The sequence below is a fragment of the Rhinatrema bivittatum genome, chromosome 2, assembly GCF_901001135.1.
Source record: "Rhinatrema bivittatum chromosome 2, aRhiBiv1.1, whole genome shotgun sequence".
NCBI lineage: Eukaryota > Metazoa > Chordata > Amphibia > Gymnophiona > Rhinatrematidae > Rhinatrema > Rhinatrema bivittatum.
This window is the reverse complement of record NC_042616.1, coordinates 263,396,208-263,421,999: the sequence shown is the minus strand read 5'-3', so window position 1 is coordinate 263,421,999 and position 25,792 is coordinate 263,396,208. Positions and strand designations below refer to the sequence as shown.

The window sequence follows — 25,792 nt, the reverse complement described above, 5'->3', positions numbered from 1 at the left end:
TCCCTCTCAATATGTATTGAGTTAGAATTTGTGTAATACCAATATAGGATTGCTATCAAGATTAATCTTGTTTGTATATTGTTAAAATGCATAAATAAAAAATTTAAAAAAAAATGGAAACAGTACCTAACATACTCCCAGGATCTGCAGTAATGCACAAACTAATCTGCACACAGTTACACTTGTATTAAGGAGTGCACTCAACCAATAACAACCCTACCTATGAAAAGGCAATGCTACAAATATTAAATCAGGCCCTAAACACCAATACACCTCCAATTAGGGAAACAGAAAAAGCCAAGCTGCTCATAGATCCCCACATGGTTTTCTAGTTGTAAAACTATATTAACAAATATTTCAAAAGAGCTGATGAACAGAACGTTGTCTAACAATTAAAAAAATATTAAAAATTCTCCAAACACCAATAAAATATTTCAAAACAGACATCACATAATACTCAATAATTAAAATGACAGTCAATCAAGACAAATGAACTTAAAAAGCCACCTTTCCAGCAGTTCTCCTACTCCTTTTCCTGGCAGGCCACACCAGAAGCAGCAGTAGCTGCTGAAGCTGTCCTCATGGTCCTCTTCCTTAGGGACTACAACCAATCTCTGTCACTCTCACACACACATACACACACCAGTCACACCCTCAGGACCAGTTTCTGTCTCTCACACACACCAGTCACGTCCCTGATCAGTCAGTCATTCTCACACATACACACCTCACCTCTCTGACCAGTCTCTCTCAAACTTACACACAGGTTTTAAAAAAAAACCAAAAAAAAAACCCACCATGTTTTCTCTTACACACATGCTCTCTCTCACAAGCAGGAGTTCAATCACACACATGCTCTCTCACTCATATACACATGCACACTGAAGCACCCTCCCCTCTCACATACACACAAGCAGCATCCCCGTTTCAAATACACACCACACACACTGGCCCCTGCTGGTCTGGTCTCCGGCAGCAACACTGTGCCCTGATCTTCAGGCCCCGCCAGCCTGGTCACCAGCATCGGCCAGTGCTCTGATCTTCGCTCCACTGGCTGCGGGTAGCACACGACACACTTGCTGGTGCTTGGCAATACACTAGTGTGTCACAACACACTGTTGAGAATCGCTGTGCTAAACAGATCCAGTATATGAGGACCTGTACTTCTGTTAGGACTTTTTACTATACTTGCAGCCTGCTAGACAAGATCAGTGCTAGTTTAATCTTATCATCGCAGCCTAATCTAAATAGCTACCCATTCTAGTATGGTTGTTGCCTGAACATCTGGCCGCCTAGTTAACCTAGTGTAGCTTGCCAGGCAGACACAATTAGGTGAGGACCTGAGCTTCTATAAAGGACTTCTAGTATCTAGTTATTGAAGTACCTGTAGTCTGCGAGATAAGACTTATTTAGCGGCTGAGTCTATGTCTGATGAAGTGAAAGCCTGCCAACCAGACCCAGCTGCTAATTAATTCTATGTTCTCGTCACAGCCTGCCGGCCTGTGTGGTTGCCTGCATTTCCAGCAAAACTTCTAAAATGTCATATTACCCAGTTTGCCATTTATTCTGGCAGCCCCGGAAATTATTGTTGAATTGTTTAAAGAGCGTGTAACAGAGTGAACCTGTTTTCCCCCTTTTGTGTGTGCTGGATAAGGCTAGATGCAGGCCTGGTCCATCTTAAATCCCATAGAGGGAGAGAGTTCTGTGGGTGGAACCCTGTGGGCCAGGAGAGAGTCTACAGGGCAGGACCAGCTGGTGAAGAATACGAAAGTAAGCCCAGCTATGTTCAGGATGCTTCTGTGCCTCCAGGAGGATGACAGCTCCTGTAAATCATTCTGTCCAAACCAGAAGAGAAAGAGGGTATATACTGGCCAGAAGCAAGGCAGGCCACAACCCCTGTATGTTCCTGAATACTGATAAGGTAGGTAGTCAAGGGTTGTGCTGTGTTGACTGACTGTACAAATAAAAGTTTAAGTTTGCATTTTAAGGCTGCAATCAATATGAATTTGTGCCTCTAGGCTGGGAAACACTGCTCGGTCTCCCACAGAGTGGTTTAATACTTAAACCCGTGCCATCATGTTGGGCTTCTGCTGTTTTTTCACTTTTTTTTGGTAATGAAGGATCCTCTGTGCTTAAGCCCATTTCATCTTCAATTCTGTTACTTCAGCCTCCACCCCCTTGTTCTAGGAGATCATTTCACATATCCACGGCACTTTTAGTGAAAAATGATTTCCTGATGTTGCTCCCGAGTACCACCCCCCACCCCTTGCAGTTTCATATCAGGACCCCCCTTGTTCTCAAACTTCCTTTCAACTGAAAAACGTTTACTTCTTGGACAATATTAGTACTTTTTAGATATTTAAATTTCTATCATATATCTCCTGTCTTCCCTCTCCTGTAATATTTAATGACAAAAACTAAAACAAGGCATCCTCTGGATAAAAATAATAGCATCCTTATAGCACCCTGCAACACTTTACCCATTTCCTGCTTCTTAAAAAAAGAAAACTCAAAAGCAATAACAGAGGCCATTAGGGAACTGGAGCACTCCCACTGAATACCTGATAGTTGCTGCCCACAAATTATGCAGAAAATAGCTTTTTATTAATTAAAAACTGTTACATGCTTATATCTCACACACATTAATTCTGTTTAAATGGGTTTTATCTTCAAGAGGAGAGAAACAAATGCTTCAGCAATGGGCCAACTTACTCTCCTCATTTGCATATCAGTTTTATGCTAAGCCGCACTTTTTCAACTTTTTTTTTTTTTTATAAATTCAAGTGGCTACCCAGATTACTGAAATTAGACACTTAGTTAAAAAATAAATAAATAAATAATAATAAATTGCACTAATGACCTAGTTAATTGTGCAGCTTGGGCAGATGCTTTAACATTTGTTTTGCTAAAAAAAAAAAAAAAAGTAAAGTAAATAAAAGTTTGCTAGGTTTCCAAAACAAGCAGTAGTCAGCAGAACAAAGTCAGAAAGTTTACAAATGCTGCAATATTGATGATTTACTTCTTAAGGCACCAACCATAGTAGAGCAGTGTTTGTGAAAACAAGGTACTAATATGTTTTCTGAAAACTAAGCTCAAAACTTAATAAATTGAATAAGTAAAAGTAAACGTCATAAGCATAAGTTAAAATATTAACAAACAGAATACTTTTGACCATGCCAATAAAACAAAATCTGTATCAAAGCTAATAAAATAAAATACATATTGTTTATGACTTTAAAGAGTTTTCAGTGGAAGGGGCATTCAAGTTACATGTTTTCTCCCAAGGTTTAAGAAAGTGACAAGGTTGACATTGATAGCAGCATAACTGGATATTGTTAGCACTTTGCAGCCATCAATCACTCCATCATGTAAAAAGCAAAACAGAAAACAGAACCAAAAATAAAACCCTCAATCCATGCAAACAATGTCACTGTCAATTATGCAGATTCATAAATATTTGTTATTAGTTATTAAAGCGGCATAAACTGGATGCAGAAATAAAAATTAGTAAAAGTAATCATCTGAATATTTTGGGGCCTTCTTCCAGTGCTGGATTTTGGAGACCATGGGTAAGACTAAAGTGCAAAGGGTGAGGTCCCCCAGGAGACTCAAGAGTGCACTGCCCGAGAGCAAGTAAGAGGAAGCTGCTCTTCAGCCTCAGGATTTGACGCCTTCAAAATTTGGCATCCTTTTCTTGTTTTCCTCCCCCCCCCCACCCCCCTCTTTTTATAGTCTAGCTTTTAGTGCTATAATGGATATTTTTTCCTTTGTTATATTTCTTTTCATTATGTTGCAGTTTTTACTAAGGATGTGCAATCGTTTTTTTCCGAATTAGGCAATTTCAACGAAATTGCCTGATTCGGAATGGTTCTGGAGAACTGAAAAATGATTAAATTTTTTCCAAAATTTCAGAAAAAATTAATTTTCGGGTTAGTGCGGGCCAAATCTTCCACGTTAGTGCAAACTATCGGGAGTTAGCGCGCACTAACCCAAAAATCGGGGCCCCCGAAAAAAAAAAAACCCGAACGGGGGGGGGGCCCCTAAACGAAGCCCGACACGAAATTATAACCCGAAGCACATCTCTAGTTTTTACACTATGTTTTTCTTTTGTTACAAGTTTTGTCTTGTAATAATGTTGTAATCTGGAATAAATATAAAGTAAAAAAAAAATAAATTGGCACCCTAGCGTTTGTCTATACCTAAATCTGGGACTGTCTTCTTGTACCAGCAGGGAATATAATTAGTAGTTTTTTTCTCATCAACTCAAAATGGCAAAAAACACTTCATAAATAAAGCCCTTACTGCATATATTTGGAGACTGAAAGAGGAAGTCCCACGTTTTCTTGCTAAATACATTTATTCCCCTGCAGCACATGAGCACTGGCTGGTAATTAAATTTAATGGAATAAATAAATAATATTGAAAGGAATCTAAGCCAGCAAAATCAAAACCTTTTTAAAATTTACTGTACTAACTTTCTAAATTTTGCCTCCTAAATTTCACTAGGCAGCTATATTTAAGGAGGCCAAATTATGAAATGGCCTGGGATGGGGTTAGTAGGAAGGGAGAAAGTAAGGCAAACTGGCACTGATTTTCAGAGCCTGCTGCCTACCTGAACCAGCCAAATCCAGGCTCTGCCAGGGCAGGTCTAAATCTGGCCAACCATAGGGATGTGCATTCGGTTTTTGGGTTTTTTCCCCTCATTTTTGTGTTTTTTTAGTGCATGCTAAAAAGAAATGAAAATTAAATGAAAACAAAACAATGAAACAAGTGGGGAAAAAACCCAAAATGAACTAAACAGACCTGAAAGTTTTCTGGCTGCATACCCCCCCCCCCCCCCACCAGCTAACCTTCCTTTCTGGCATTAAAAAAAATAATTACTGTGTTAAGCACTCCTCCAGATCCCACTCCAAGCACTTGAAAAATAATATTGGCCCTGTCTTAAGTGCCCCCCACCCGGCTGGACTGAATATTAAGTTCTGAATGGAAATTGGTCCATTTACTGTACTGTGACTAAATGAATAGTAAGGGCTGGCGTGCTAGCAGTGCTTAATATTCAGCCCAGGCAGGAGAAGGTAGAACACTGACCTCCTCCCGCTGGGCTCAGGGGAACACTTTTTTTTTTTTTAAGAGACGTTGGGGAGGGGGGTGGGGAGATACTGGATAGGGAATAAGGATGGTGGACATTGGGGGAACCAGTAACTTTTTATAAATGCCGGGAGGAGGATGAGGAGGAGCTGTGGGGCTTGGGTTGGGTCCTTATTCCTTTTCTAAATACCCAGAGGGAATTGTGGGCAGGAGGAGGTTGGGGGGGGGGGGGGAGTGGGGGCTCTGTTCAGGTCTGGAGGTGATCAGAACTGGAAATCACAGGGCTTTATGCATTTGTTTTCAGTTAACTGGTTAACACTAACCAGCTAAGGGCTAGATTCACTAAGCTGTTTTCCCATAGACACAGAATGGGGGAGAGGGGAAGCCTAAAAGGTGAATTTTAAAAGCCCCATGCACGGCAGAAGTCAGGGCGGAGCGCGCGGGTATGCGCAGATCTCCCGGTACATGCAAAACACTTTTTTTTTTCAAAAAAAGGGGCAAGGCGTGGGCATGGTCTGGTCAAAGCATGGGCGTGCCTAGATTTCTCAATGAAATCTGCATGTAATTATCTACGGGCACAAGCGCACGCCGGGGTCCCCCACCACGTAGCATTACATCTGCTACGGATGGAGTCTAAGTCCTGAAACAAAAAACTAAAGAGGTTAGAGGGGTTTTAAGGGTTGAGGTTAACAGGGTAAAGAGGTAGGCTAACTTTACTTGCACAAACTGGGGAAACTGGTAACTGCGTCGAGGAACGTCCAACTAAAATCACCCCACTTGCACAGTAGAGGCGGAATTTGCGCACATCTATATAAAATTGTGCGCACATGTACTCGCACACAGCATTATTTTATACGATGCGCTCATATACACGTGCATGTTATATAAGGGCCGCGTCCACTGGTGTGAGCTGGCATACGCACGGACACGTGCACCCACGTGGCTGTTACTGTCTCCTTGAATCAGGCCCTAAGTTCATAATTCTAGCTCTAGCTAGTCAAAATTTAACCAGCTAGACTCAAACATTAAATGGCACTTTTTAAAGGATAAGTGCTGCTGAATATTTAGATAAAGATAATTGGGTAAACTTACCCAGCTATCTCATCTGCTTAATATTAGCCTCATACTATATAAAAAATTGTTTAATTCTTGAAAATAAAAAATACTTCACAAGATCCCTCCCTCCCGTATCTAGCCAAAATTAAACATAGATACATGCTGATCACATCATCCTCTGAATGTATTAATCCAGAGATAAGACAACCTTTAGACTATTAAGGATCACAGAGTAAAAGAAGGGCATCTCAAGCAATACATTTTGGAGAAGAGAGGCCAGGAAGGCCATTCTTTGCCTCCTGGTACATAATTACATTTGAGAAGATCATGAAAGTCAATCATGCCAGAAAAAAAAAAAAAAAAAAAAAAAGACCTTTCCTCCCTGTCGCCTACAATTACTTGGGTCTTTGCAATCCAATATCAGTCTTATCTGTAATGAAAAACAATTCAGAGAAACAAATTTTAGTGTCGATTTTTGTGACAGCTTGTTCTATTTGGACAAAATATAATCTGTCTGACTTGCAGTATATTTCACTTTGCTAAAAATGTTTATAACAGGCCCAGCATACTGACATATAGGAGATCTGGATTAGATTTCCAAGCCCATCTTCATGGCTTGGCCTGAGTTGGAGATACTGCAAGGCAACATTCACATCCGCCAGCAGAAGGGAACCCCCAACCACTGTTAGTGACACCTACTGGCTGCCTTAAGAGCTCAGTTGTGCTGGATTCCGGAGGTAACCACAGTTTGTCTCTCTCTCAACCAGAGGACTATTGCTGCAATTGCCGAGTTAAGTGGACAGGAGTTGGGAGGAGGGAAGAAGGGATGAAGGGAATTAAATGGGAGAAAAATACTAGGTAGCCATGAATTAAAGCCCATGGCCCTGTGGCCCCTGTTAGGGTGGGGTAGGTTCCAAGTGGGATAGAAACTTAAGGAACAGGAGATAGCTGCTAATGTAAAATTTGATCCACCTAATATTTACTGTAATGTACTCTCAGATAGTAGATCAGAGTTAGAAGCAAATTTGGAGGAAGCAGTCTGCGGTACTCAAAGCATAATACTTGATCATTCTGACACAGACACGGGGGCCGATGCAATATGGTGCGCTGAGCCGAGCGCACTCTTAACGGGCAGGTAGACGCAGGTAGAATAGGCGCTAATCAATCCCCTAATGCAATAAGGGGATTAGCGCCTATTGAACGCGCCTGCCAGGAGCAATAGAAATAAAATTGACCATCGGACCATCACAAAAACCAATGCCAAGTTTAACGGCATCTGTTTTTGTTATCAGCGAACTAGTCATGAAAACTGACGCCGGGTTTAATCGTACGCCAGTCATGAAAACTGACGTCAGAGGGATCGGGCAGGGCGGTGCCTGGCGGGGAGGGCCGCGGCAGACAATGCCCGGGAAGAGCTGACGTGTGACTTCTGATCTCCCGCTTCCCCCCTCTCACCCAAGCAAAGCCCACCGCTAATATGTCTTTAAAATAAAACGGAGTAAAAGTGGAAGAGCGGCGGCGCGGTATCGGGGACCTCTCATGGTGGCTGTTTGCCGGGACGGGTCTGATAGATGCGGGCCACTGCTGAGGTGAAGTGTGTGTGGGACTGTGGGCGGGTCGGCAGGGAAAGTTCCGCTCCTCGCCCTGGATTCGGTTGCTCCATGGTTATGCGTTAGACCTGTTACATACCACTAAAACCAACGCCGGGTTAAATGGCATCTGTTTTCTTGACCGGCGTATGGCAGTCACAAAAACCGTTTGGGTTCGTGTTAGCAAGGATGTGCTAGCGGTGCCATGTGCGTGTTAAGAGAGCGGGCGCTGACTGTTCAGCGCCCGCTTTCTACGTGACTTTATTGCATCGGCCCCAGGGAAGAGGGAGTTACAGGAGAAGCTACCATCCAATTCAGCCTCAGGGCGAAATATTTCTCTTTGTGGGTCTGTAGCATAAAGGCGGCTCTGGAGTACCATAATTAAAAGAAATCATGGGAGTCTGAAAGGTTGTTTAATGATGTTTTTAGCTAAAAAATCCAATAGGAGAGTTACTTGCAGCTTGTTTGTTGACTTTGGCTCTTTTTCTACAGATTTAATGGGGCTGATATGGCCACCACGTTGGTCTTCATTGTTGGGGCCCACTTGAGGAGGAAAAATGGGAACACAGGCTGGAGTTTATATAATCATATCTGTTTGGAAGGCAACTGCTAGTGTCATGCCAATATCCCACTCTCTTTAGTTGGCTCTGAACATAGAAAGGGAAAGCCAGAAAGAGAATTATATAAAAAAGCAAAAAAAAACAAACAAAAAAAAAAACAGGTAAGTCTTAATGAAACAAAACCCCAGCTTGACCAGAGTTAATGCAGTAGATTTCACATCAGCCACCAATCTTAAAAAATCAATTGTCTTTATTCATGCAACTGCCAGCAAAGGGAAACACACAGTGCCTGTTTTTTATTATTTTTTTTTAGTCTAGTGTCACCGTCACCTCTGGAGATTAGGCCCTTACCTGGCATACATTATACTTTTTCCAGTGTGATTTACCAGTACAAAGTATCATTCTCTAAGCATGCGGCACAACATCATCATACTGATTTTGCAAGCTGAAAAACAAATTTGGGAAGAAAGTAAATGAACTACAATGTTTATTCACGAAGGGCTTTTTCTTCCATTCTGTGTCTATGGAGAAAGACCCTGATGAATCAAGCCCCAAATATGTCAAGTTAAGATACAGAGTTTAGTCCGAGTTACCTTGCCTTTCTAATTTTCCCCACCCTTATGTCTTCCTTTCCCATTAAGACAAAGTAAAAAAAAAACCAAAAAAAAAAACCTCTTATTGGTTTCTACCCTAAAGAGAGGAAAAAATAGCTATCCTTAATCTAAAGGCATGTCTCTCTTCCTGCGTGCACCGCTTTGACATTTAGAAACATAAAAACATAGAAAATGGGTACCAATATCAAAGCATGATGGTGTTCTGCTGAGTAGCTGGGACATTTTCACACAGTTTTCATTGATTTCATTATTTTTTACATTTTGCTCTGAGTTTATTAATTTATTTTTTCTGAGAGGGAAGTGAAAGTTAAATCTTATTCCTGCCGAGATATACTGGCTAAAGGCCCTAGGGAAGCTTATGTGGCCTCAGGAGCTGAACGGAGAACACTGTACAACAGAGCTGGAGAGGCAGCACAGAACCAGGCTCCCAACAGAGAGAGGGACCTCACAGTATTAAAAAAAATGAACAAACAAACAGCTAAGTGGTAAATTTTAAGACCCATGCACACATTTGCCGGCACATGGATGCAGCAATCTTATAACACGCACACGTGTGCGTGTATATGTGTTCACCGTTTTATATTGACGTGTGCATAAACGCCACCTTGCGAACATAAATGGGGGAGATTTTAGTAGCTACATGCACAGACACAATAGCTGTTTTTCCCCATTATCCCCAATAAATGAGAGGACTTCCTAATCCACCAAGCTAACTTGCCTCCCTTTTACCCCCGACCTTTAAAACCCACTGACTTAGTGTATTTTTTGTAACATAACTTACACGCCGTCCATAGCAGAAGTAAAGTTAAGTGATAGGGGACCCCTTTTTGGCAAAAAAGATTTATGTGCATGTAACGGGAGATACGCGCATTGCCGCAGGCCTTTTAAAATCTGGGCAATGCGCGCGGGGGTCAGAGACACGCACGAATCTCCCTGTTTTGGGGCACGCAAGCTTTTAGAATTGACCAGTAAGGTTGCTGAAATCTAAGAAGTGCAAACTTTGGGGGTCAGAGAGACTTCTCCTGAAACATTTTCTGTTCCAAAGAGGGCTGTGCTCTGAAGGGGACAACGGCTTCTCAATTTCCAAAGGAGGAGGCGGCGGTGGCGGCACAAATGCCCGCAGAGTCAAACCAGGAGGAAGCTAAAGAAAAACAGGCACTGGGGCTTTTTCACAAACTGATAGGGAAGCCGCTGGCAAATTTAACCACATTTTTAATGATGGCATGCGTAGCTTTATCTGAACGGTGATTTATTATTTATTTTTCTTATTTACAAACATTTGATATTCCGCCTTTTTCCAAGACAACCTCAACACGGACTATGATCAAAGTTAAACCAAACTTATGATTACAGTGGCATTATTCTCAAGGTTGATTCCAATCAAAATTAAATCAGATTTGGCGGCTGTGCTGGACCTAATAGACCTGCCTGGTGAGCTGAGAATCGATCGTGCAGCGTCGCTGTTTGTTTGAACGCTGCCTTCCCGCGGATCCAGAGCTCCACCTCCGAGCCCCCTGACGTCAGAGGAAGGGCAAGGGCCCATAAAACCGGCCCTAGTGTGGGATACAGTGCGGCTGTGCTGGACCTAATAGACCTGCCTGGTGAGCTGAGAATCGATCGTGCAGCGTCGCTGTTTGTTTGAACGCTGCCTTCCCGCGGATCCAGGGCTCCACCTCCGAGCCCCCTGACGTCAGAGGAAGGGCGAGGGCCCATAAAACCGGCCCTAGTGTGGGATACAGTGCGGCTGTGCTGGACCTAATAGACCTGCCTGGTGAGCTGAGAATCGATCGTGCAGCGTCGCTGTTTGTTTGAACGCTGCCTTCCCGCGGATCCAGAGCTCCACCTCCGAGCCCCCTGACGTCAGAGGAAGGGCGAGGGCCCATAAAACCGGCCCTAGTGTGGGATACAGTGTGGCTGTGCTGGACCTAATAGACCTGCCTGGTGAGCTGAGAATCGATCGTGCAGCGTCGCTGTTTGTTTGAACGTTGCCTTCCCGCGGATCCAGAGCTCCACCTCTGAGCCCCCTGACGTCAGAGGAAGGGTGAGGGCCCATAAAACCCGCCCTAGTGCGGCGCCCCGTCGACACCGGCGCGCCGCCAAGCCGCGCGCACACAAGGGGCGCGCCGACTTGGTCCGGCTTAGTCCGGATTGGGACGGAGGAACGGAGGGGAAGGTCAAAGAAACCAGCACATTCCGTCAGGAGGAGAAAGTTAAGCTGGAAGACAGTGAGTAAAAAGCTGGAAAAGTTAATACTTTCATAAGAATGCCTCCAAAAAGAAAGGGGAAGGTTCGGATTCACCCCTCTGAACCAACCCCGATGTCGAGTCAGCGTTTAATAACATCATATGCTCCTGTCTTTGAGACTGCAATGGAGGAGTTTAGCCCTGCTACGGTGGGAGAGGTAGGAGCTTTGTCACCGTCTGGGGATGTGACTCTGTCTCCTCCAGATCTCCGTCGCCCAATAATGGTGTCCTCCATCGACTCTCCCGTGCTATCCAGTGACCAAAAAGCCGAAGGGGCTTCTGAGACACTGGATGGAGGGAAGCTCGGGATTGAGTTTCCTAAATTACCAGAATCTCCTGAAGGAGCTGTGGGAGGAGTTGTAGTTGTTGGTGCCACAGCAGGTATTCTATCTTCGACCCCTGAACAGGGGACAGGAGAAAGTAAAGGCAATTTAGTGACGACAGGAGGAAAGCTGGTAGACAAAATGGGTAAAGTTACCCAGTATGTAACACCAAAGAAACCAGCGAATGTAACCTTGGACTCCTTATGGGACTTAGTGGCAGGCTTGAGTAAAGCTCTATTTGAGACGAATGCAAATGTTGATAGCTTGGATAATAAGGTGGTGACAATAGAAGAAAAAATAGAACAGAATGACTCTAGATTAAATAAAATTGAAGTTGCTATAGAAAACAACTCTAGTATTCAATTAAAATTAGTTAAAGATGTTACAGCAGCCTCACGAAGAATTGAATACCTGGAAAATTATTCCAAACATCTCAATTTTAGATTTATAAATTTCCCAAGGGTAGTGGGTCAAACAACAGAAATGACTCTTAAAAAATACTTTATTGAAAATCTAAAGTTTGATGAACAAGGTTTACCTTGTATCACAAAATATAGTTTTATCAAATCCCCCAAAAAAAATTAATATACCAGCTCAAAATCAAGTTGAGATCATGGAAAATTTGACGGGATATCTGGAGGATTCCTTAATAGAATTATGTGATAGAGCAACTCTTCTTGTTACCTTTTCTAATGTGCGGGAAATGGGCATTGTTATGAAAAATTTCTTTAAAAACATCTCTATTCCTTTTTATGGAGCAGGGGTGAGAATTTACCCGGACCTTGCGCGATTAACGCAGCAAAGGAGAAGGGAATTTTTATTGCTGAGAGCACAGGTTAAAAACCTTGGTTTTTCTTTTGTATTAAGATATCCCAGCAAATGCATAGTGAAACGAAAAGAGGAGTGTTTTGTGTTTTTATATCCAGAGCAACTCAAGTCATTTGTTAATGCCAGGGTGATATCGGTTATATCCCCTAGCGAGCACTAAGAGAGATCTAGAAAATAGATATCAGTCTCTATAGATACCAGCTGATAATTGTTAGATGTTAGAAATTCTTGTTTAAATTACTCCTAGAAATTTATCTCCTCAGTTTCTTTATTAAGATTAAGCCAAAAGAATGTTTGATGTACATGTATATGTATCTGATTACTAATGGCTGTATCTCTTTTCCATATGTAAGGTTTATCTTACTAAAATAAGTGAAAATCACAATAAAGATATAATAAAAAAAAAAAAATTAAATCAGATTTGCATTTATAGTAGCATTACAATTTTCAACAGGAATAAAAGAAATTTGAACACAAAAAGGTAGAGTATTTGTAAAAATGAAGTTGAGTGAGCTAGACTGCGAGTAGCCCTGAGTTGTAGCAGTGCCAATGGTTAAGGAGTTAAGATAGATTGACGGTAATCATTTAAGTATGGGAAATACAAATAATCAATGATCTATTTGGTGGGCGGAGAGCAAGAAAATATGGCCAGGTGAAACAATAGAGATGCATTTACAATGAAACAGATACCTAGTTCAGATAAAGTAAGACTCCTGGGTATGAAAGCCTAGCAATATCTGAAGTTCCAGTCTTTGATTAAAGATGCTGGTATTCAGGTCATAGAATGGAAAATCTCTGCTGAGGAATCCAGATGAAGACCTGTCAGAACAGCCAAGTCTTAACTTTTTTTTTTTCCAGAATGTGAGGTAATATGGCTCAAGGTGTAAGGGTAGCATTACCTTGGACCAGATTTTTGGGGCATAGCAGCTGAGAAGCCCAAACTCTTGTACAAATTGATCTGACAGAAGCCAAAGGAGGGGAGGAATGGATGGCCATTTGGGAGCATCAGAGGTCTCTTGGAGGAGAGTAGGACAAGAGAAGTTGGGAGACATACTCAGGACCCTGTTTACTTAAACATTTGAAGATGAAGCAAGAATTTTGTATTTTATCCTGCTTTTGACCAGGAGCCAGTATAGCTGATATAGCAAATGTTGCTTACCTGATGTAACAGGTGTTCTCACAGGACAGCAGGATGTTAGTCCTCACAAATGGGTGACATCGAGGATGGAGCCCACCACGGAAAACTTCTGTCAAAGTTTAAACAGAACTTTGACTGGCCCCTACTGGGCATGCCCAGCAAGGCACTGACCCTGCAGCCAGCAGGGGTCTCCCTTCAGTCTGATTTTCAAAGCTACAGGCAGTGCCTAGAAAGTAAAAATAAACGAACCCAACACCGCGGGGAGGCGGGCGGGTTTCGTGAGGACTAACATCCTGCTGTCCTGTGAGAACACCTGTTACATCAGGTAAGCAACATTTGCTTTCTCACAGGACAAGCAGGATGGTTGTCCTCACAAATGGGTGAGTACCGAGCTGAGGATGTCCCGACTTGCACCAAATGTACCCAATGGTGTGCAGCAAGCACAATAAGTGAGGAGAAATTTGGGAAAGGGCATCCGCACCCAACCGGGTAGGTGGAAGGGTGTTGGTACATCAGGTTGGAAAAAGGTTACGCAAGACAGACTGGCCGAAGATGGAGTCCTGTCTTCCAGCTTTGTCCAAACAATAATGGGCTGCAAAGGTATGGAGAGAACTCCAGGTTGCAGCTTTGCAGATGTCAGGAAGCGGCACCGATCGAAGGTGTGCCACTGACGTCGCCATGGCCCTCACAGAGTGTGCTTTAACACGGTCTTGAAAAGGAATGCCAGCTTGCTGATAGCAAAAAGAAATGCAGTCCGCCAACCAGGAAGAAAGAGCCTGCTTACCCACAGGTTGTCCCAGCTTATTAGGATGGAAAGAGACGAATAATTGAGTGCTCTTCCTATGGGAAACTGTACGGTCTAGGTAAAAAGCTAGAGCTCGTTTACAGTCTAGGGTATGCAGGGTCTGCTCTCCAGAGTTGGAGTGGGGCCTGGGAAAAAAGATAGGTAGTATGATGGATTGATTGATATGAAACTCAGAAACTACCTTAGGTAAAAATTTAGGATGAGTGCGGAGTACCGCCCGGTCCTGCAGGAGCTTAGTGTAAGGCGGATAGGTAACTAGGGCCTGTAATTCACTAACCCTGCGAGCTGAAGTGATAGCCAAGAGGAATAACACTTTCCATGTGAGATACTTTAACTCACAGGAGTGCAGAGGTTCGAAAGGAGGTTTCATTAGACGACCAAGAACCAGGTTAAGGTCCCAAGATGGGGGCCGGAGGACGTAAGGGTGGCTTCAGATGGAGCAAGCCTTTAAGAAAACGTGTTACTAGGGGTTGTACTGAAATAGGGACACCCTGTACACCTTTATGGAAGGCGGCTACCGCACTGACATGCATCCTAATGGAAGAGGTTTTAAGACCTGATTCAGAGAGATGCCATAAATAGTCCAAGAATTTGGAGATTGGACAGGAAAGGGGATCAAGGGACTGAGAAGTGCACCATGATGTGTACCTTTTCCATTTGTATGAGTAAGACTTTCTTGTGGAAGGCTTTCGTGAAGCTATCAGGACCCGAGAAACGGAATCTGAAAGGTTGAAAGGCTGAAGGACTAACCTTTCAACATCCATGCCGTCAGGGACAAGGCTTGGAGGTTGGGATGGAGGAGGCATCCGTCGTTTTGAGTGAGCAGATGCGGGTCCTTTCCCAGAGGAATGTGCCTGCGGATGGAGAGATCCTGGAGTATTGGAAACCATACTTGGCGTGGCCAGTAGGGTGCTATTAGGATCATGGTTCCCCCGTCGTGGCGTAGCTTCACGAGAGTCTTTGACACAAGAGGAAGTGGAGGGAATGCATAGAGCAGACCGGTTGTCCACTTGAGGGAGAATGCATCCCTCGGCCGAGAGTGCTGGCTCCGAATGAGAGAGCAGTAATCGTCCACTTTGTGGTTCTGAGGGGACGCAAAGAGGTCTATGCGGGGAGAACCCCACTCGTGAAACAGAGAGGTCGTTACCAGAGGATCGAGTGACCACTCGTGTGGTTGGAAGACACGGCTCAGCTGGTCTGCCAATACATTGTCTACTCCCGGCAGGTAAGTGGCCCTGAGGTACATGGAGTGGGAGAGGGCTTCCGCCCAGATCTGCGCAGCTTCCTGACACAGAAGGAAGGAGCCTGTGCCTCCCTGCTTGTTTATGTACCACATGGCCACTTGGTTGTCCGTCTGGATTAAGATTATCTGATGAAAGAGATGATCTTTGAAAGTGCGGAGCGCATAGCGGATTGCTCGAAGTTCCAGGAAATTGATCTGGTGTTCGGCTTCCTCTTTGGACCATAACCCTTGGGTTTGAAAGTCGTCCACATGGGCTCCCCAACCGATGTGAGAAGCGTCGGTGGTTAGGATTACTTGCGGTTCCGGTGGAAGAAAGGGTAAGCCCTGAAGGAGGTTGACCTGAGTCATCCACCAGGTTAAGGATAGGCGCAGCGCTTGTGTGACTGTGACTATGGAGGACAGAGGCTGAAAAGCTTGAATCCATTGGTGTCATAGAGTCCATTGTGTTACTCTCATGGCTAGTCGGGTCATGGGAGTGACTTGAACCGAGGATGCCATGTGCCCTAGGAGAATGAGGAACTGGCGAGCCGTGGCAGTGTTCTGAGACTGGAGCTGGCGAGCCAGGGACATTAGGGTGTGGACCCTCTGAAGAGGAAGGTAAGCCTTTGCCTGTAAGGTGTCCAAGTCTGCCCCAATGAAGGATAAGGTTTGAGACGGGACTAAGCAAGATTTCTCGTAATTGACGAGAAACCCTAAGGAAAGGAGTGTTTGAATAGTCAATTTTAGGGAGGATTGAGCTATCTGCTGGGTGGAGGCCCTGATTAGCCAATCGTCCAGGTATGGGTAGACGTGGACACCTTCCTTCCTTAGGAATGCTGCTACCACTACGAGACATTTGGTAAAGACTCGTGGGGCAGAAGCTAGACCGAAAGGTAGGACACGGTATTGATAATGGTCGTGGCCTACTAGAAACCGCAGATATTTGCGATGGGATTGTGTGATCGCAATGTGGGTATAAGCGTCCTTGAGGTCGAGAGAGCACAGCCAATCCCCTCTTTGTAGCAGAGGGAGCAGCGCGCCTAGGGTTACCATTTTGAATTTCTCTTTTTGAAGGTATTTGTTGAGGGCTCGAAGGTCCAAAATGGGACGTAGTCCCCCTGATTTCTTTGGTATTAGGAAGTATCTGGAATAGAATCCCGTGCCTCGTTGAGAGGGAGGAACGGGTTCTATAGCATTTGATTGCAGAAGAAGGGATACTTCCTGTTGTAATTGAGCCAAATGGGTGGATAGACTCCACGCTTGAAGAGGCGGGGAGTCTGCCGGAAGAGATATGAAGTTGAGGTGGTAACCCTGTGCGATAATTGTTAGCACCCACTGATCTGAGGTGATCTGCAACCAAGGTTGTAAAAAATGGTACAGTCGACCTCCTACAGGGATGTCCGGAAGAGGGGTTTGGCATGTGTTCCCTACAGGGGAGTCAAAGTCCAGCCGCCGGCCCAGGAGGAGGGGCTACAGTAGGCCTTTGTTTCCTAGGCTGACGCGGCTGAGGCCTAGTAGAGGATCGAGCTGGACGAGGCCTGGCCGATGGAGGATAATAACGGCGTGGTCGAAAGAATGACTTCTTAGAGTCTTTCTTTTGCGGTTGCTTGGAGGTCAGCTCAGGTGGGACAGATGAGAGTTGTTTCAACGTCTCATGGTGGTCTTTCAACTCCGCCACAATCTGCTGAATTTGCTCTCCAAACAAATTATCGCCTAAGCAGGGTAAATCAGCAAGACGATCCTGAACCTCTGGGCGAAGGTTGGATGATTTTAACCAAGCCCAACGTCTGGCTGAGATGGCTGTGGCTGAAACTTTTGTGGAAGCATCGAATATGTCGTAGGCAGTCCTAATCTCGTGCTTCCCTGCCTCAAATCCCTTGTGAAGAAGGGCTTGAAGCTGCGGTTGGTATTGGTCTGGTAACGTGTCAGCATAGTCTTGCATCTGCTTAAGGGTGGCTCTGTTGTACTGAGTCATATAAAGTTGATATGAAGCTATGCGTGAAATCAACATAGCTCCATGATAGACTTTCCGTCCAACACTATCTAGGAACTTGTTGTCCCTGGTAGGCGGGGTAGAAGAGTGTGGCTTAAGACGCTTGGCCTTCTTCTGCGCGGACTCAACCACAACAGAGCGATGATCCAGTTGAGGTTTTTGGAAACCTGGTGCTGACTGGACAAGGTAGGTGGAGTCAGCTTTTTTGTTAACTGGGGACACTGATGAAGGAGATTCCCAGTTTTTCTTGAGCAGATCCAAAAACACCTGGTGTATAGGGATGGAAGCGATGATTTTTGGAGCATCCAGAAATTGAAGGAGTTCCATCATCTGGTGTCTGTCATCAGCTTCAGATTGTAGTTGAAAAGGTACAACTTCTGACATCTCTTTCACAAAATTAATGAAAGAGAGATCCTCAGGAGGAGATCTTTTTCTACTCTCTGTAGGAGATGGTGGCGAAGGCAAATCTGTGTCAGAAGAGGTATCATTATCATCACCCCAGGTATCGTAGGGATCATGTGGGGCTTGTAGCCCTGATGGACCTGGCTGAGGCTCTGAAGGCATCGATGGAAACAGAGGTGGAATCGGTGCCGTAGGTGGAACCAGAAATGGCATCGATGGCTTCGGTGCTGTCGATGGAATCGGTGCCTGGCGTGGAATGGATGGAACCAAAGGATATATCGGTGGAGATATACCAGAAGGCACCGATGGAACCACCCCGGAAGGAGGAATCCGGAACGGTGTTTCTCCTGCCGATGAAAATCCAGTCGGAGACGGTGGTGTTGTCGAAGGCACTGGAATCACCGATGGAAGGGCCGTCATGAGCGCCTCCATGCGGCTCAGTAGCGGTGCTAGCGCTTGTATCAACGGCTCGGTGGTCGGTTCCCTCCTCGGTGGCGAAGCCGGTGCCGGTGTCGGTGCCGGGGGCGGCACTGGAACCGGTGCCGGAGACGGTGCCGATGGAGGTTGCAATTTCTTCATCGCTTTCTCGATGGCCTCCTGGACCAGCCGGTCCAGTTCTGCCCGGAGACCAGGGGTAATCATACCCGGCTCGACGGGAGAGGGAGGCTGAGGCAGGGCCGGAGGGACCACCGTAACCGGTGGGATCACGGCACCCGCACCCCGGGAGGGTGAGGGTTTCCTCGATGCCTGCGAACGAGACGTGGAGGGTGTCCGGTCTGTTCGCGGCTTCTTTGTCGGTGGCTCGGCTTGAGCAGAGGTCGATGGCTGTGGATCCTCGACAGGCCGAGATTTGTGCCGTCGATAGCGGTGCTTTTCCTTTCGATCCCCTCGCCCATCCGGGGAAGGGACGGGAGTCGACGGCCGAGAAGCGATCGATGGCGGACGGTCACCGGAGGGTTGACGATGATGGTACAACTTCGACGGTGCCGGTTCCGATGACGTCGATGCTATCGATGGCGTTGGGGTGGGTGCATGGAAGAGGAGCCCCATCTTCTCCATCCTGGCTTTGCGACCCTTGGGTGTCATTAAGGCACATGTGGTGCAAGTCAGGACATCATGCTCACTACCCAAACACATCACACAAACCCTGTGGGGGTCTGTGATGGACATAGTCCGGGTACAATCCGGACAACGGCGGAACCCAGTTGCCATGGCCTGAAGCCAAAATTTAGGCTGGGGATCGGTAAGTGCCAACAGGCCTCAAGGGCCAAATTCGACGGTAGTCGATGGAAAAAGGCAAAAAACTTACCGGGTTCCGTAAGATGACTAAAAATTTGTCGAAGGGAGACCCCTGAGGGGCAAATTTTCTTAGGAAATTAATTTCCAAATTCCTGTCAGGAACGTGGTTAGAGAGCTCCTTTCACCGCGTGGCAACTGCTGCGCGGAAAAAAGAAGACTGAAGGGAGACCCCCATTGGCTGCAGGGTCAGTGCCTTGCTGGGCATGCCCAGTAGGGGCCAGTCAAAGTTCTGTTTAAACTTTGACAGAAGTTTTCCGTGGTGGGCTCCATCCTCGATGTCACCCATTTGTGAGGACAACCATCCTGCTTGTCCTGTGAGAAAAGATTGGTCTTATGTGGTCAGTTGCTTTAGCCTCTACCAAATTTCAAGCAGCTGTATTATGTAAAAGTTGGAAGTGTTTAAATTATATTGTGAAATGCTGTTAAATTGAGAATTACAATATTCAGTTTGGTTGGTGATTAATGCATGTATCTCAGTAGTGAGGTTGTGTTTATCAAAATAGTTGCATTGTTGGCAAATCTGGCACATACGCATAAAGGAGGTCTTTACCACTTTTGAGAGACAGGCTTCCATTACGAGGTTGGGGCCAAGCTGAATCCCTAGGCTTTGTGTTTTTATTTATGATGATGAAGCCAACTGATTTATCTTTAAACTCATGTTTTTCTCATCCCATTGGCCTAGGGCAAGTTAATTGCTTTCCTCCCAATGTTAGTGTCATATAAAAGGTGAAATCCATTTTTTTTTTAAAGTCAATTATCTCCTACTTCCTCCATGATGTCTTTTCCTTTAAACTTTCCTTTCAGGCCTGTCACAGGCTGAAGTTTGATCCCTTTGGAATACTATCAGAATGGCGCTGGCTGATTTGTGAGCAGATCTGGCTTCAACAGGTGGAAACTGATGAAAGCAGTGCATATGAAAAAGAGGTGACATCAAGGCAAGGGTTGAGGGCAGGAGTCCATTTGCAAAGAGAAGTACCAAGCTAAGGTTGGGACAGGCGGCAAGCAGAGCGAGGTCAGAATAGTTTGGGTCAAAGCAAAATTAGGAACAGAAGGCGGCAAATATTCCTGTACAGGGTGCTCAGGCAAGTGTGAAGTGAAGTGGGCTTCCTTAAATACTTAGACAGTGCTTATGATGTCAAGCTGCGCCACAGGACTTCCTGTCTCCAGGCACTATAGAGCTTGATAGTTCATGGGCATGTCCATAGTCAGTTGCAGGATGCAGGACAGAACCAGGACACAGGAGGCCATGCTAGAAGGCCACAGGGGAGGAAATACCAGGACAGAGAGATACAGAGAGCTGGCTGCAATGCAAGTCACTGGGTCTGTGACACATTACAATTGTAATTGTCTGAAACTGTTATCATATGAGGTGGTAATCTGCCATCAAGACTGGCTATTTGCCACAAATATAATCAAATACCAACTTTTAAAAAGAGAATTATAGTTTCAGTGAACTTATTCAATAGTTTTCCATTTTATAATTTTTATTCTCTATTTTTGTAATTTTCAATGCAAATAAAACTTCAATTAAAAAGCTTATCTTGTGTCAGATGCCTTGATAATAAATGTTAAACCCATTGTATATATCATAAGGATCCACTGTAATATCTTCAAATCCCGCAATTCTAATGTCCAAAGATTAACTGTGCAGCTTTCCAACAACTGTTGATTGGATGTAGCTGTCATGAGCCGCTATATATCCCCAACTTACTAGCGGTTACTTTTATACATAGCTGCTGTTCATTGTTGTATGTTTCATCTCCCCACTCAGCAGCTGATGTTTATATACCACCCAATAAAACTTCACATACAAGAAAATTTTGTTTGTATCAGATGTGTTGATAATAAGGGTTAAATCTGTAATATGTATATCAGAAGGATCCATTATAGTATCTTCTAATACCCCCAGTTTTTAAGAACATAAGAAATTGCCATGCTGGGTCAGACCAAGGGTCCATCAAGACCAGCATCCTGTTTCCAACAAAAGCCAAACCAGGCCACAAGAAACTGGCAATTACCCAAACACTAAGAAGACCCCATGCTACTGATGCAATTAATAGCAGTGGCTATTCCCTAACTAAACTTGATTAATAGCAGATAATGGACTTCTCCTCCAAGAACTTATCCAAACCTTTTTTAAACCCAGCTACACTAACTGCACTAACCACATCCTCTGGCAACAAATTCCAGAGCTTTATTGTGCGTTGAGTGAAAAAGAATTTTCTCCGATTCATCTTAAATGTGCTACTTGCTAACTTCATGGAATACCCCCTAGTCCTTCTATTATTCGAAAGTGTGAATAACAGATTCATATCTATTCGTTCAAGACCTCTCATGATCTTAAAGATCTCTATCATATCCCCCCTCAGCCGTGTCTTCTCCAAGCTGAACAGCCCTAACCTCTTCAGCCTTTCCTCATAGGTTCACCTTTATCCACATGTTTATTAACCCCTTCAAAAAAATGAAGCAGATTTGTTAGGCAAGACTTCCCTTGGGTAAATCCATGTTGACTATCTTCCATTAAACCATGTCTTTCTATATGCTCTACGATTTTGATCTTGAGAATAGTTTCCACTATTTTTCCTAGCAGTGAAGTCAGGCTCACTGGTCTATAGTTACCCGGATCGCCCCTGGAGCCTTTTTTAAATATTGGGGTTACATTCTAATGTCTGAAAATTAACTGTCCAGTTTCCAAACAACTGTTGGAAACTGGACAGTAGCTCTTTTTTTTAAAGCGTAACTGCTGTTTATTACTGTATATTTCATTACTCAGTTGCTGATTTTGTATATTGCTCAATACTGCAGTGATTCGGCACTAATATGCCTGCTTCAGGAGCACATTTTACACATCTAGAAAGATCAAAATCACCCTTGTAAGAACTGGGTTACTGGAAGGTAGGTTGAAGAAATTGCTTCCATAATTATAGCCTTGGAAGTTGTCTCTTCCTTCCATGGACACAAGCAGTCTATCGGTCTTCCGGAAAGGGTTCATGACTTTTAGGTATCTTAGTAGTGTGCACCAGACATTCCGAAGGTAAAGCTCAGAGCTCCTCTTTCATGATTTGTTGACTTTTAAAGGATGGAAGGGATACTGCCTGATTCAGGTGGACTGGAGACATCACTTTGGGCAAAAACAAGGGGACTGGTTGAAGGGTGACCCAGTTTAGCATGAATACCAAATAAGAGTTCCTGCATAATAGGACTTGTATCTCCAAGATACAGCTGGACAAACAAATGGCCACCAAAAAGGCTGTCTTTAAGGAGATGCCCTTTAAAGAAGATTGTCTTATTGGCTCAAAAAGAGGAGCTATTAGGACCTTAAGAACCAGATTAAGGTACCATTGCAGGACCTGAGAGCCCTTAATTGGCCCTCTGTAGCAGGACATGGCTGTGACACACACTTTCAAGCAGCTAAGGGATAAACCTTTGTCAAAATCCTTTTGAATAAACCCCAGAACGCATGCAATGCTTGCTTTCCAGGAAGAGACTGTATGACTTTGGAAAACATTTTTGAGTAGGCAACAAATATGAATATAAGCGAAGAATATAGATGGCATCTGAGCCTTTAACATGGTCAAAATGACAATGGGGGGAATAACCCTTCCTATGCTAGCATGCCCTCTTATGGGCCAGGCCGTAAAACAAAATGGAGGCTCTTCCATTGCAATTGGGCCTTGCCACAATAGCCTGTGCATCCTGGTATGAGCAGCACAATAAGCAGGGAGGAAACTAGAGACTCAGCTCACAGCTACTGCTTACATCCTATCTAGATGCTCTTGCAGTCCCACCTCTTCTCATATAGGGTCAGGTGACACAGCCAGGGAATGTTAACCTCTTGCTGCCTGGTATGGAGGATGACATTTTGCTGTCAATCCTCCATCAAAGAGTGTGTGCATACTTGCACTATGGTGTGGAGATTTTACTGGAGAAAAAAAGGGCAGTCTAGAGGCATTAGGGTTCAGAAGTACATGAGCAAGTTGCTATTTAGTAAGAGGTATATGCACATACATTACCAATCTTGACTGAACATTTTTATGCTTGCTAATGAACTTGTGCAATTGAAACTGGACTCGTCAGCACTTTTTGGGTCGGAGGTTTATGTAAACTGGTGGTGGTTCAGGGAGAAGAGCTAGAAGGTCTAGGCAAATTGGAAGATTGGGTGAACTGGTGGAGGTATCAGTGCGCTAGTGAGTCCAAATACGCATGCAAGTATTTTTAGAATGGTATACATGAATACTTTAGAAAACATCTGCCTCTGCATTTAAATCAGGGTTATTTGGCAGACATTCTATATTTTTACGTGTATAAACGTTATGCACATTTATAAAATAGGTAGAGGAAGTAAGCTTTTACTGGTATTGGAAATATACACGTTTACTGCAATATACACTTTTACTTTTGAGGAAGAAATAAACAATATTTTATAAACTGTGCAGCATTAGCCACACAGTTTATAAAACACTAGTATAAATCTCTACATGTCCAGTTATGCACGCAAATTGTGTATGACAGTTTTGAAAGTTGGGCTCCCTATGTGCACAATGCTGGTTTCCACATGGGAGGGGGGTCCTGACAAAATATGTTCATTTCATTTGGGGGGGAATTTTTTTTGTTTGTTTCATTTAATGTCTTGGTGCACACTAAAATTTTTAGTGCATAAGACCGATTTAGTGTGCATTAACATGACTTTAATGTGCACTAAATCATTATAGTGGATGATAAATTGGCATCGTCGGCTCAGAGTGCAAACAGAATGTTAGGAATTATTAGGAAGGGAATGGAGAATAAAACAGAAGATGTCATAATGCCTCTGTATCGCTCCATGGTGAGACTGCACCTCGAATACTGTATGAAATTCTGGTTGTCGCATCTCAAAAAAAGGTATTTTTGCACCAGAGAAAGTGCAGAGAAGGGCAACCAAAATAAGGGGCTTGGAAAGGCTGCCCTATGAGGAAAGGCTACAGACGTTAGGGCTGTTCAGTTTGGAGAAGAGATGACCGAGGGGCGATATGACAGAATTCTAAAAAATCATGAAAGTACTTGAACGAGTTAATGCAAATCAGTTATTTACTCTCTCAGATAATATAAGGACCAGGGGGCACTTCATGAAGTTAGGAAATAGCTCATTTAAAACAAATCAAAGAAAATTATTTTTCATTCAATGCATAGTTTAGCTGTGGAATTCATTGCCAGAGAATGTGGTTACAGCAGTTAGTGTAACTGGGTTTAAAAAAGGTTTGGATAAGTTCCTAGAGGAAAAATCCATAAACTGATATTATGGTAATTAAAAAGCAATAGTGGCTTGTGATCTATCTAATGTTTGGGTACTTGCCAGGTACTTGTGATTTGGATTGGCAACTGTTGGAAACAGGATACTGGGTCTGATGGACCCTTGGTCTGACCCAGTATGGTATATCTTATGTTATGTTCTTAGTGCATGTTAATTCCATTTAGTATTCAAATCATTTTAGTGCATGCTTAAAAATTAAGAATGCATTAAAAAAAAAAAAAAACCAGTACATCCTCATTCCACATTAGGAGTTACCATCCAAGAAAAGGACCTTGGACTCATTGTGGTTGATACACTGAAATCTGCTTTGTAAGTTTGGCATATGCAGTATATAAATATTAAATGAAATAAATAAATACTGAAATACTCTATTCCGGATAGAATATTAGGAATTATTTGGAAAGGGACAGAAAACTGGGAATATCATACTGCCTTTGTATAGATCTATGGTGTAACCACACCTTTAGTGTAACCACACCTTTAGTGTGGTTACACTAAAGGTGTGGGTTTTTAAAAATAATTTTAACTATCTTTTTATTTTTATCGAATATTTTATTGTATTTATTTCCATTTCTAAACTGTTCTTATACTAGTTATACTATGTAAACCGTTAAGATAGAACCTTGTGTTCTGGGTAACGGTATATAAAAATTGTACAAATAAATAAATAAATAGTATTGTGCATATTTCTGGTTGCTTCATCTAAAAAAAAAAAACATAGCAGAACTAAAAAAACAGACTGAAAAGGGCAACAAAAATGGTAAATGGCTGAACAGTTCCCTCAAGAAGAAAAGCTTAACAAGTTATGGGTCTTCAGCTTGGAAAAGAGATGACACAGGAGGTATGATAAAGGTTTATAAAATGAGTGGAACAAGTTAATAAGCAAAGGTTATTTACCCTTCCTTTCAAACAGTTCTAGGACTAGGGGACACTCCATGAAACTAACAGATTTTCAATAAAAATTAAGAAATGATTTCTTCAGTCAATGTACAAATTATGCTGTGGAATTTGTTTCCATAGGATGTAGACAAGGTGAGAATTATAGCAGAGTTTATAAAAAAAAAAAAAAAAAGTTTTGACAAGTTTTTGGAAGACAGATCTATTAGCTAGGGATGTGCAGCAGGGATGGATTCGTCCCATTCGGTATTCGTCAGGACCCAAATCCGTTGCATTTATTCTTGGGGGACCCCGATCCATTCATTAGTTACATATGTATTAGTTTCCAAAAAAAAAAAAAAACCACCTCATCCCAACCCTTTAAATTTAATTAACTACAACCCCCCACCCTCCTGACCCACCCAAGACTTGCCAAAAGTCCCTGGTGGTCCAGTGGGGGTCCTGG

The 25,792-nt window shown here is 43.6% G+C and overlaps 1 protein-coding gene across 2 annotated transcripts in view; it reads right to left on the bottom strand.

Moving 5' to 3' along the window:
* The window catches only part of THRB (thyroid hormone receptor beta), a 462,866-nt gene that overhangs the window by 387,797 nt on the left and 49,277 nt on the right, over positions 1 to 25,792 (bottom strand). The window lies entirely within an intron of this gene.